Source organism: Tupaia chinensis, unplaced genomic scaffold (assembly GCF_000334495.1).
Source record: "Tupaia chinensis unplaced genomic scaffold, TupChi_1.0 Scaffold000050_1, whole genome shotgun sequence".
Lineage (NCBI taxonomy): Eukaryota > Metazoa > Chordata > Mammalia > Scandentia > Tupaiidae > Tupaia > Tupaia belangeri.
This window is the reverse complement of record NW_006159508.1, coordinates 670,686-683,732: the sequence shown is the minus strand read 5'-3', so window position 1 is coordinate 683,732 and position 13,047 is coordinate 670,686.

Genomic DNA, 13,047 nt, shown 5'->3' with positions numbered 1-13,047 from the left:
GTGCATGCCCCCTATAGTAAAAACCTCTCCAAAAAGAAAAGGCCCAGGCTGGAAACACTTGCCCATGGCTGAGGCAGAAGGATCATGACACAATGAGACCCTGCCAAAACAAAAGATAAGGCCATCTATCCCAGCAATGGGCCTGGCTGCACAGTGAGTCCTGAGTGGCAGAGAGGCCGAGCTGGAGAGATGATAGCTCATCCCTTCCCCCACACACCTTTGAACTCTCAGGTCTGTTAATTGGGACTTGAAGCATCCCTGCTTTCCCAGTTTCCTCATCATTGGGACCCCACTCTCTGGCCGCACTGAACAGCAGGGAGACTGAACTGCAGAGAAACCATGGCTCATGGCCTGCCACACGCCTCTGAATTCTCACACTTCAGAGGTGCCTAAAGACCCCTTCTGTCTTCCTCAATTGAAGTGCAGCAGCTCAGCCCCAGGTGTACCTGTTCACTAGAAAATGGGAGGATTTTTAATTGTCCAAGTCCAGCGACAACAGTACAGGTGGAGGGTGAGCATCAGGGAGGTAGAGCAGCAGAAAGATCATCAATCACCTCCTCCTGCTTGCTTCTGAATGCTCAGAATTAACTTGAAGCATTCAGGAAATGATATATAATACACCAGATGACCAGAAACCATCACAAAGGCACAAGAAACAATAAAATATCTATTCCCCAAGGGAAAACATCAATTCCTCATCATCCACAGACAATACAACGGAATTCATGGATATGTCAGATAAACAATTCAGAATATTAATAGTGACAAAACTAAATTAAATGCAAGAGAAAAGAGACAATGAGCTCCAGTAGATGAGGAAATCCTTCCATGACTTGAAAGAAGAAATAGACACCATAAAAAATAATCTAATGGTGGGACTAGCAGTTGGTGTAATGGCTATGTTGCTGGACTCCCATGGAGTTGACTATAGTTCGAGTCCCAGACCTGGTGGCTTGAACTCATGCTGGGCACATGTGCATGAGTACCCAAGATCTCAAGAGAAGAATGGAGGAGAAGAGATTGTGCATGGTCAACCCCCCGGGGAGTAATTTCTCGCTTTCTGTCTCTCTGTCTCTCTCTGTCTTTTTGGCAAGTGCTCATGCCCTATAGCAAAAACCTCTCAAAAAAAAATATAAATGAAAAGATGGGTTAACGTGCTGATAAGAAACAGTGACCAGTGCCTAGTAAAGTTCTCCAATAATTTCTGCTTTATCACTGTATTATAATCAATAATCTTATGAATAGTCTACATTTTATTAAGTAAGCCACTGCTAGGCACTTGACATGTATTATCTCATTCAAACTTGACCAAGGGGGGGAGGGGAGTGAGTTTGGTATTACAATCCTATTTCAGAAAAAAAAAAAAAAAAGAAAGAAAAGACTTGAGAATTGAAGAGCTCTCTGCTGTCTGAGGCGTATGTGGCTGATCAATTCTGAGGCAGTGTGAAGACCTGTCAGATACCAAAGGGTATACGCTCACCCACTACTCCCAAACAGGCAGCAGAACATAGGTTCAGTTTTGGAAAAATCCAATATTGAACTGGATTGCAATAGGAACAAGATACAAAGAGAGACTGCTCCAAGAATGTTCTCTTCCCCACAGATTCTTTTTGTTGTTTTATAGTAATAGCTTTATGTTGTATAACTCATCACCAGCAACAACCTCCTACTCTGTGATAGTCTTGATAAATGCCTGGAATTTTTTATCATTGCTATTGTATTATGCAAAACATCATATACTGTTTCAGAAAGGTGCATAATTGCAATGCAAGACCTCTACTATGAGAAGAATAAAAGTAATCCTTACATTTTTTTTTAAAAAAAGTCACACATGCCAAAATACTGTAAATCAAGACGAACTTTCCCACATATAGAAAAAATGTGAAAAAAGGAAGAAATTACATTCATAATCCAGCTCTTATACTTGATAAACGATTACATTTCAGAAAATTGATATATCTCAAGTTTCCTAAGCTAAAATGTGTAGTTTTCTTAAATATATATAAATCTACTTTACAGGAAAACCAACTAATTGCAGGAAAGTATACCGAGGTTGACACTGCATTATAGCACACTTTGCAAAATTCTTATCTTATTAATTCTTTCATACTTTCTTCAAAATTTTTTACTGCAACAGGTAAGAAGGTAAAAGAACATGTTATTGTGATAGTAAAATTTACAAAGTATTGTTTTGGGGAAAATTTTACAAAAATCTTTGAAAATCGCCTGGGAAAAAGGCACGATCAACTGATCACCAAGGAAACTTGTATGTTGTCATCGTCATTCCATTGTAATGATGTTGTAGCACTGTCTGTGGTAGGCATGAGAGAGGAAGTCACTGTTCAAAGTGGGGATTAATTTCTCCAACTGGCAAGATGACAAATGATCACTTACACACTCAATAGGAGAACCTCTTAGGAATAACATGTGTTTAATTGGCAGTTTTTAAGGGTAATTACTTTGCATCAAAGACTGCCTATGAGAATTTAGGACTAAATCTACAATGACCAGGATAGTGCATTTCCTTTTGATCTACTTATAATTAGAAACATTTAATAAACTATTGTCTTTATGCAATTGATTAAATGGAATTAAAGATGAGTCAAAAGGTTTTAGGAACCCATAGAAAACAAGATTTATTTCAGTTCCGTGGTGTTTTTTGTTTGTTTGTTTGTTTTTTAATCTAACAGAGAATAGAAGTCTCTCTTTACTTCATCTAGGGGAAATCAGGGAGGGAGTAATTTTATTAGATACTGCTCTTGGGTTTTTGTTTTTGTTTTAATAGAGATTTTTGACACAGGGCGTGTGAACTTGCCAGAGAGAGACAGAGAAACACCAAGAGGAAAAGTGAGAAATCACCCCCCAGGGAAAAGGGATACACCACAATCCCTTCTCCTTCATTCTCCTCTTGGGATTGTGGGTGTACACACAGACACACACACACACAGTGTGATTTTCAAGTCTCCCGGTCCAGGACTTTAACTGTAGTCAGCCATGTGGGAGTCCAGCAATGTAACTATTACACCATCTGCTAGTCCCTCTATACTTGTTCTTAAAGAACATGTTCAGGAAATTAACCCAAAGTTTAAATAGTCATATGCTTGACTTAGAGTTGGCATCCATGTATTCAATGGATGAATGAATAAGTAGATAGATGGATGGATAAATCAAGTGCCTAGAGATACTCAGGACCTGGACTGGATAGAACCGCTGTGGTACATCAGTTATTGGTGGGAAGATTTCAGTCCCAGTGAATTAGACCAGAGCTTTTAACTCTGGTGAAACATTAATAGCAGCCAGAGAGTACTTAATATAAATACTTAGCTCAGGCCCTACACAAACCAACTAAATTAAAATCTTTGCACATGGGGGTAGGTGGTAGAACTTCAGTATGGGTACTTTTCAAGTTCCCCAAGTGTATTTGCCAGAGTCTACAAAGAAAAAATAGAGGATGCCCAGTTAAATTTGACTTTCAGATACACAACAAATAATTTTTAACATGTCTGAAATATTGCACAGGGCATACACTAAAAAAAAAAAAGAAAGAAAGAGAAGGAAAAGAAAACATGTGTTTTATTTCTGAAATTCATATTTAACTTGGAATCTTTATTCTATTACTACCTGGCAATTTTGTCTACAAGTGATCCTAATGTACAATATTCAGAGTCATTGGATTCCACTAAATGCAGACAAGAGGTCGGAGAATAGCATTACAATAATATCATTACAGCAAATAGGATGTCCAGGACACCTAGCATCTCACCAGCAGGGATGAGGGCACAGGCTCAGAAGCAATAATAAATCCTGCAAAGACTAATGGGGTCAAAGAAAATTCCAAGTTTCAGAGAAATTGGGTCATCAGATAAGAAATCTAGGCAGGAACTGAATTTTAGGGAACAAGACAGAGACCAAACAGACTATGACATGTTACGGGTTTTGATGGTCAGAGAACTGTTGTGAAATCTGAGTTGAAAGGTGAGAATCGCATTCACAAGTAGCAAGACCTATCACTCGGGCACCAAATTATGGATCCAGGCACAGCTATGTTTTCTCTACTAAGGAATAAATTTATCTCAGAGCCTAGGTTGCATAATTTTAAAAGAATTCTAAAGTGACCTTAGTTTTGTGATTTTTGAGTAGAGAGCTGGACATTTCATTCTGGTAGCCAACAAGCCAGCGTTGATATTGATAACTCTTAAAAGAATCTCTGTTGATCAGTATTCATGTCAAAGCAACAGCCCAAGTGAGAACAGTGTTAACCAGGTAAGCATCGAGCAAGACATATGTTAGTCACTATCCATGTGAATTTTCTTTTGTGAACAGAAAATGGAAAAATGAAAGTAGATGTTGACATTAATGAAACTATCGAAAATAAATATATTTAAGAAGCAAAAACTTCTCAAAAAAATAAAATGATTTCTAGCCATGGCACAGTGGCACATGCTGCTATGACACTGTGCTCCATAGGCTGGGACCACATGGGAGGCCATGTTCAATTTCCAGTCCAACTTAAAGGCAAGAGGCTGTGGCGTACCCTATAATCTCAGTGACTCGGGGAAACTGAGGCAAGAAGCTATGAGCTCAAGTTTGGTCTGAGAAACATACTGAGACCCTGTCACAAAAAGAGCTTGGCAGGGTTGCACATACCTCTTATCCTATCTGGGAGAGCTTAAGTCAGAAGGATTGCAAACCCTGTCTTTAAACGAAACAAAGCAAGTACAATGGAGCCAGGTCATGGTTCAGTGGTATTGCAACTGGAACCACATGGCAAAGGCCCTGAGTTTACATCTCAGGACTGCCCTAGCCATGCCAGGAGCATGCATCATGTCTGTGATCCAGGCCTGCTAAGACTAGGAGTGGATTATGGTGTGAAGACCATGTTGAGGTGCCTGTCTCTTCCTGTCTTTCTCTCTTGTTCTCAATAAATAAACAAATATAGTAAAAGGCACTTAACAAGTTTAAGATGCAGGAAAATATAAATTCAAACCATACAATGTTAACACTAACATCCACCAAAATGGCTAAAATTAAAATTCAGTCTATCAAGTGTTGATGAAAACATGAGTTGAATCTATGCTTCGTTGGTGAATGTAAATTAATTCAATCACTTTGAAGAACTGTGCAGTATCCCCTACTATATTAGACATATACGTATCCTGTGGCTCAGCAATTTCACTTCTAGATACTCAACAAAAGTGTGTATACTATGTACCAAAATTCACATTCATGTGTATTAACACAAACCGGAAAAAACTCACCTGAACAATAATAGTAGAATGGTTCAATAAATTCTAGTATATTTATACAATGGATTCAATATAGAAATGAAAATAAACAAACCACAGCTATTCACAATCACTTGATAAATCTTAAAAATACAAGGTTGAATAAATGAAGGTGAAACGTAGCAACTGAGAGGAGACATGCCATATAGTAGGAATGCTGATAATGTTCCATTTGTTGGCCTGGTGGTAGTATATATATGTGTATGTCAACTTTGTAAAGTTTTTGAATCATTTTACTTTTCTCTCTGTGTGCTATATTTTAGATAAAAAGTTTTTTTTTTAAAGAATGATTCTATTTAACTAGATTTAGTTAGTTTCATTTGACCAGAGAGAGACAGTGTGAGAAAGAGAGAAGGAAAATAAGAAAACAAGCCTCCAGTTCTGCAACTTGAACGGTGATCGGCCCTGTTGGAGTTCAGCACCCCCAATCACCACACTACCTGCCAGTCCCTAGATAAAAACTTTTAAAAATTGAATAGTTAATGGCAGCCCTCAAAGAAGACTTACTTAAATGTAAATATCTTACTGTTATGTAGGAAAATTCAATTAAAAAGTCAAATCTTTTCAACCTTTAGTCTGTTCCTGTTGCTATAACAAAACAGCTTAAAATGGATAATTTATAAGTAATAAACATCTATTTCTCACAATTTTGGTGGCTGGGAAGGCCCAGATCAAAGTGCCAACAGATTCAGTATCTAGTGAGGGCTCATTCTCTGCTTCAAAATGATGATTCTTTACCTTATTTTTTATGCCACACTATTTCATGGGTTTAGAACTCTCAGCATAAAAAGGAACATCCCTGGGAACCAGCAGTTAGCGTAATGGCTATGTCGCTGGACTCCCACGTAGTCGACCGCGGTTCGTGTCCCGGACCCGGTGGCTTAAAAAACTCATGCCGGGCGCGTGTGCGTGCGTGCCCAAGATCCCGAGAGGAGAATGGAGGAGAAGGGATTGCGGCGTGACCATCCCCCCTGGGGGGTGATTTCTCGCTTTCTGTCTCTATGTCTCTTTCTCTGTCTGTCTGGCGAGCGCACGCGCCCTACAGTGAAAATCTCTCCAAAAAAAAAAAAAAAAAAAAGGAACATCCCTGAAAAAGTCAAATATTGTTTGGGCTCACCTCGCTGCCATAGATTTAAGCATTTAACCACTCTATATCTGCTTTGTGTTCATCTACAAAATAGGAATTAGGATAATGTCTGCCTACTTCACAGGTTTGTGTGATCACATAAAATCATGTTCCTGAAAATGTTTCAACAAATATTGTTATCATTTTTATTATTCATTTAGTTTCCCTGAAACACATGTTTCAAAAACATCTGCTGTACATATTAGTAATACATCTTCTAACAGAGGTGTCACACAAGTGCTGTCCCTTTTGTGCAAATAGAGCAAGATAATTACAGCTCATTGTTCTCTTATCTTATGTTAACTACAATATGAGTTTCAGCAGCTAACTTTCTGAAACAACAGGCATTTGAGGATGATCATGTCCCGGCCCTACACCCAGTGGGCAATTTTATATAGGCTCTCAGAAAATGCAGTCGATTATTCATCATATCCTTGGTTCACTATTCATCTCCCTCTCAGTTTTTCCCAGTGAGAGTTATCAACACTTTTCAGATTGCTTCAGATTTGAAATATGACAATTCATGAATAGCAAAGTGCCCTAGAGAAAAGACCTGTAACATGGTAATATTGAAGTAAATTGAGGTGCAACAGGTGACTTGACTGGTTTTCTGCTCTTGCTCCATGCAGAACTATCATCCTAAAACATACTGCATTGCTTTTCCTTTAACTCCTGCCAAGAAATGCCCTTCCAGATACCAGTGGTCCCATGTAGACTTCTGTTGGCTCAATACAACCCATATCTGCCTTTATACAAGGGCTTCAGGCAGATTACTCAAGGATAATTCTCTATCTTGAGTAAATTCCCCTCCACATCATCCCTGCCCCTCTAAGATATACACAGTTTAAACAGCTGGTTTTCATCAGCTGTCCCTCCTGTCTCTCTTGCCTTCACAAAAATATTAAGATGAGGGTTTTCCTCAAAATGATCATCCAGTGAAGAGAGAGTCACATTTATCCACATTCCTACAAAATCTCTTTTAAAAATGGGCACAATTTGGAACCAGCAAATAGCATAATAATCACATCACTGGACTCCTACGTAGTTGATCACATTTGGAGTTTCGGTTAAAACATGCTGGGCACATGTGTGTGTGTGTGTGTGTGTGTGTGTGTGTGCGCGCGCGTGTGTGTGTGTGTGTGTGTGTGTGTGTGCGTGCGCCCAAAATCCTGAGAGGAGAATGGAGGAGAAGGGATTGCAACATGGCCATCCCCTGGGGGAGGGCAGAGGGGGCTGGATTTCTCACTTTCTGTCTCTCTGTCTCTCCGTCTCTCCAGCGAGTCCATGCACCCTAAGCAAAAATCTCTCTCAAAAAGGGTGGGGGCAAAGGGGGCACAATTTATGCAGTTATATTTGGACAAAGTATCATTTGGATTAGACATGTTAGCTTCAAGCACCCACAGACAATGATAGTTCGGGTGTCTATAGAGGTCACATGATGGGTTAGATTGTGAACAATAAAGAAATTAGAAATCTACTAAAAATGTAGTAATTAATCCTGGAGTATGACCTCATAATTGTCAATGCCGGATCCACTAGAAACAGACCTTTTGTGATCATTTGAAAAAAACGATATAATGATAAGTTGTGGCCATCAGCAACACATGTACTCACAAAAGTAATAAAAATCAAGTATCTGAATGAGTGTGTATGTTTGTATGACTAGAGACAAAAAATGCCAGTGAAATCAGCATAATACACAGATTCTAAAGGACAATTCTAAAAGATTTAGGTGGAAATGAAGATGCCATACTCTAAAACACTGTTAGAAGTGCCTTTATTGATGAGGACAATAATGCTAAATATTTTGTGTTTATTGAAAATAATTTATTAAACATGAGAGTAAAAAATACTGTGTAACTAATCAATTCTCTCTGAAATATACTATTTTAATATGTCTGTATAACTAAATTACACACAACTAAATTACACACATTACATCCTACCTGGAGTTTCCTGGTACTTGACTATTAGTTATTTGAGCCCAGACCCATTTCATGTATTAACACAATTAAGAGAACTGAAGCCCAAAGAGATGATAGTATAGTCAATACTCATACAAATGATGAATAGCAGAGGTCTTTACTTAGGTCCCACATTTAGAAAAGAAGAAATCTTTTTTTTTTTTTTGAGAGAGAGAGAGAGATTCTTTTCTATAGGGCATGTGTGCTCACAAGAGAGAGAGAGACAGAAAACGAGAAATAACCCCGGCTATCCCTTCTCCTCCATTTTCCTCTCAGGATTTTAGATGCACACATACGTGCCTGGTGTGAGTTTTAAGTCACCAGGTCGAGGACTTGAACTGTGGTCAACTACATGAGAGTTCAGTGATGTAACCATTATGCCATCTGCTGATCCCAGGAGGAAACATTTCTGGTAACATTGCAGAGACAGCAGTAAGTGCTGTGAGAGTAGAAATAAGGATAGTAAATAGAAAAGAATGGAAAATTCAGACTAATTTTTTCCTAAAATAACTGTATTTTGTTTTATCTACTACAAAAAATAACCATTTTATACTACCAAAAATAGTGTTACAGTTGAATTGTGACTCAGTTTCCTTTCTTCTGTGAACTAATTCTTCCTCCATTCCATAAAGTATTAATAAAGATACTTGCCTGTGTTGGAGTTGTATCCTCAGCAACAGGAGAGACACCTGACTTGGATGGCTCTGTGAAATTGCCCCCCTCTACTGAACACAAGTTATGAATTAGTTCATGTAACCCAAGAGGGGTCAACTAAAATCTCTCTGGAGAAACTTTCTTACTCCTGGAGTTACAGAGTTAGAATAACAAATACTAGTATTGCAATTGACCTTATTTCCTGATCACAGGGAAGAAGCTCATCTTTTCTTGGAGAGAATGAGGTGAATTTTCAGAGAGAAACAGGTCAATAAATCTAATACAGGAGAGAATCTTATTTTGAGAACTTTGTCCCAACTATCTCTGAAACAGTATCCTTAGACTTTCCAGTTACATGAGCTGCTAAATTTCCCTCTTTATTCAAGCCAACCAACAGTCTTCAAAATGTTCATAGAAATGCGTACTATTTATTTGAGGTCAGAAAAGTCATGTTGTATGGTCTGTTTTTCTATATAAAAATACATCAAGACTTTTCTGATAACCCAATAAAAGCTATGCTTGGGTTTTAAAATTTTTTTTCACCAAAATAAAAATCATTAATCATTAATTTGATTTTTCCACAAAATTTTTCAAGTCCCCTTGTACATTGAATAAAAATACAGACAATCTAAAAGAAGGACATAGAAATCAGTCATGGTCATCACTCAAGAATGAAAACATGTACACAAACTAGCATGTGGAAATATACTGCTTAATATAAGATTATTTTTTACTAACAATATATTCCAGATGTATTTTCATAGGAGATTTTATTGCTAATGTCTACTCTAGCATTAACCAGCTGTGTGAGAGTGAGCCATCTCTTAAAATCTCTGGTTACATTTTCACATCTGTCAAGCAAAGCATTTGGAATTAGATTAGTAAGATTCAGCAAGGTTGGATAATTAAAGTGAGACCAGTAGATGAAAGATTTTACATGCCAAGAAAAGAAATTTGGGCAGCAGTGAACTGCAGTGGCCTCTTATGCCAGAGAGTCTTTAAAGTTCTATTTTCTATATGGTTTGATTTTATTTTTCTTCTTACGGCATCATTTTAAATTTTAGGAGAATCCCCCAAACACAATTAAATTTCTTTTCTTCCTAGTTTCCTATTCTTTACTGGAAATAAGTTTTTATTTTTCTTATGTTATAAAATCAGCTTTGTTATATATGAGCTGTGGTTGTGGCCTTGGCTTCTGAAGAATAGAAGTTTTGAAAGCTTATTGTTCCTCTGCTTTCATGGACTTAAGTCCCTGCTTTTATTTAAGAATTTTTTTCTTAATCCCAATATAATTGATAGTACCTCGCCAGCTGATAAAACCTCAGTTCATCTCTCATCTAATAATACCCTCTACCTGGATTTCCTTTCAGACATTTTAAGATTTGATTTCTCTTCCTTCCAGCTACAGAGCAATCCCAGAGTGTAGGCAAAAGTAGGGTATAGACTTTCATTACTTCTGGGAATTCTAGAAACCTAAGAAGGGATTCTCTCAAGAAGGGACTCTTCAGTATAAAAGATCTCCCTGTGGAGAGATGAATAAAACCATTTATCTAGTGTGTGGCATTTGCTCCTTCTTCCAGTAAATTCCTCTAAGGACATGATTTCTAACAGCTCTTCCTGGAACTGGTAGATGTTGTAATGTACAATATACAACCTGAGAAGAGTGACTCCTGACAGAGCCCCAGGTCTGAGACAGATGAGGATTCTCATTCCTTTGTCTTAATTTTATCCCATCTGTGTGGCATGCATTAATTTTGCCACATGTCACACTTTCCAACAAAAGTGGTTTCATTTGAGTTCACCTGTAATGCTCCATCACTTCAATATCTGGTCATTATCCTTACATGAGGGGTTTTTAAAGATTATTTCTTAGTAGTGGAACCCTCTTTACAAATGAAATCTGTAGGAGTAGGGGCCTTTAAGAGAGAAGGAGAAGGATGAAAGTTTCCCATTTTTTAGTGCACCTGTCTTCAAGTCATCATCAGAATCTGAAAGGTGAAGTTCTCCTGAACACTAAGGGTCTCTTAAGGAAAGTAAGAGAAGAATGTTCTCTAAGTGAGAATATTTCCTTCTTTAAGTACTCAGGCAATTTGTTTGGCATTTGTATTCATCATATTATTCCATAGTTATAACCACCTAGTCTGTATATATTATTTGTCATCTTTTATACAAATAAATTGTGTCTCAAAGAGGTTACGTTCCTCTTTCATGTTATAATACAGTAAGCATAGGAGCTAGAATTGAAGCCCATTCCAGACTAAACAAATTAGGTCGAAATCTTTAATTCTGAAAAATTTCCAGAGAAAAAAAAGAGAATAGAGATTAGAATTGTTATTTTCCCAGAGTGAGTCTGTCACTGTTAATGATTCATGCTTTGTTCTTGATTAATAGTTGGCATTCTTTTGTTAAAAGTCTATTGTGAAAATGGGATTCGTTTCAGTGGAGGTGGAAGACTAAAGGGAATTTGGGAAGCACCAAAAGCCCTTCTAAGTGGTGGTCAGTTCTTCTAACCTGTAACTTACAACTCTGGAAGGCACTTCTTAATGTTTTACTCCTATAGATTCAAAGACAAAGCTATGTGCCTAAGCTGGACATCTCTTGGTAGAGAAAGAAGAGCTGTGAAAGAAGAGCTATTTTGCACTGGAATATCAAATCAATGACAAAGAGGAAAGGAAAAAATGTAGCAGTGATGTCATCCATTGGATACCATCAGTTACCTACAGTCCAGATGTAGACTTGGCCGTGTTAGCTGCATGGGTTATGTCCACATCAAGAGGCACTGGTTTTAGCACTGAATAGATAATGGTGAGGTATCTACCAAATGTCAACACGGTATTCTGCCTTCTACCTCCTTGGATGTCATAGGATCTTAATTTTCTACTATTTTCCTATCCCTTCATGATGTCCAGTAAAACTGTAATGGCAGTAGCCAGACTCACCCAATCTCTACTCATGGAAGTGAACTTATACCTCATCACCACTCCTGTCCTCATTTGCTGAGGATTAATGACAAAATCGTGTTAATTTCAATGGGAAAGACCGATCTGAAGGGGAATCGATACAAAGGTACAAGGAGATAATTAAATTCAGCTGGTGGAAATTCAGCTAATTAGGAAAGTCAGAATAAAACTGCCAGCAGATCTTGAAAAGTGAAGAAAAAAAGAAGGAAAAGAAAGGTAGAATTATAAATCAAGTTAATTACAATAGTGAGGATAATTAAAAATGCCCTGTGACTCAAACCAAGGACATTGAAGGCCCAGTTAATGCTGTACTGTATACATGCTGCTATAGAAACTATATATTCACTTTGTGCTAGTTCAATTTAAATAAGAAAAACTGCATGCAAATAAATGAAATTATAATGAGGAGGTAGACTACCACATATTCTGGTTTACTCCATCTTGGAGGGAGTTCTGAGAGAGCAGTTCTTGGAGTAACTTGCTTGTGATGTAAAGCAAGATTTTATAAAGGGGCTAATTCACTCTCCAGAAGGAAGACTCTCAATACTAGAGACTTGTTGTTTCTACTGTTTCTGTTAGATGGCATGATAATAATAAGCCATGTTTCTACATCTTGTTTACACTGTCTCCTGGCTAGATCACTGGGTGGGTGGGGTGTTGCAGATGCTGGAGATCTGGGCCTTCCCAGAGTAGAGTTTAAGATAAGGAGACAACAGCTAAAATTGACCAATAATCATATGGCCAGGGGTAGCCTCTAGATTTGTGAGTCTTTTGAATGTGATCCTCACAGAGACTGGTTAGAATGGCAAGGGTTATTGACACTTCTCAACAAAACAGCAGTCTAAACCTTCATTCTGGCTGGAATTAAGGACAAGAGCATTTTTAGCAGCTGGAGCCTAGGTTGTGGGCTGATGTTCATAACAGTCCTATCATACATCACAAGGTGAGAATCAGGCATCAACTGAGATAATTACACCACCTATTGCTAAGGCTGGATTTAAGTAGTTATCATCAAATTAGTATAAAACCCTATGTGAGCCATTTTATATACACAGTTA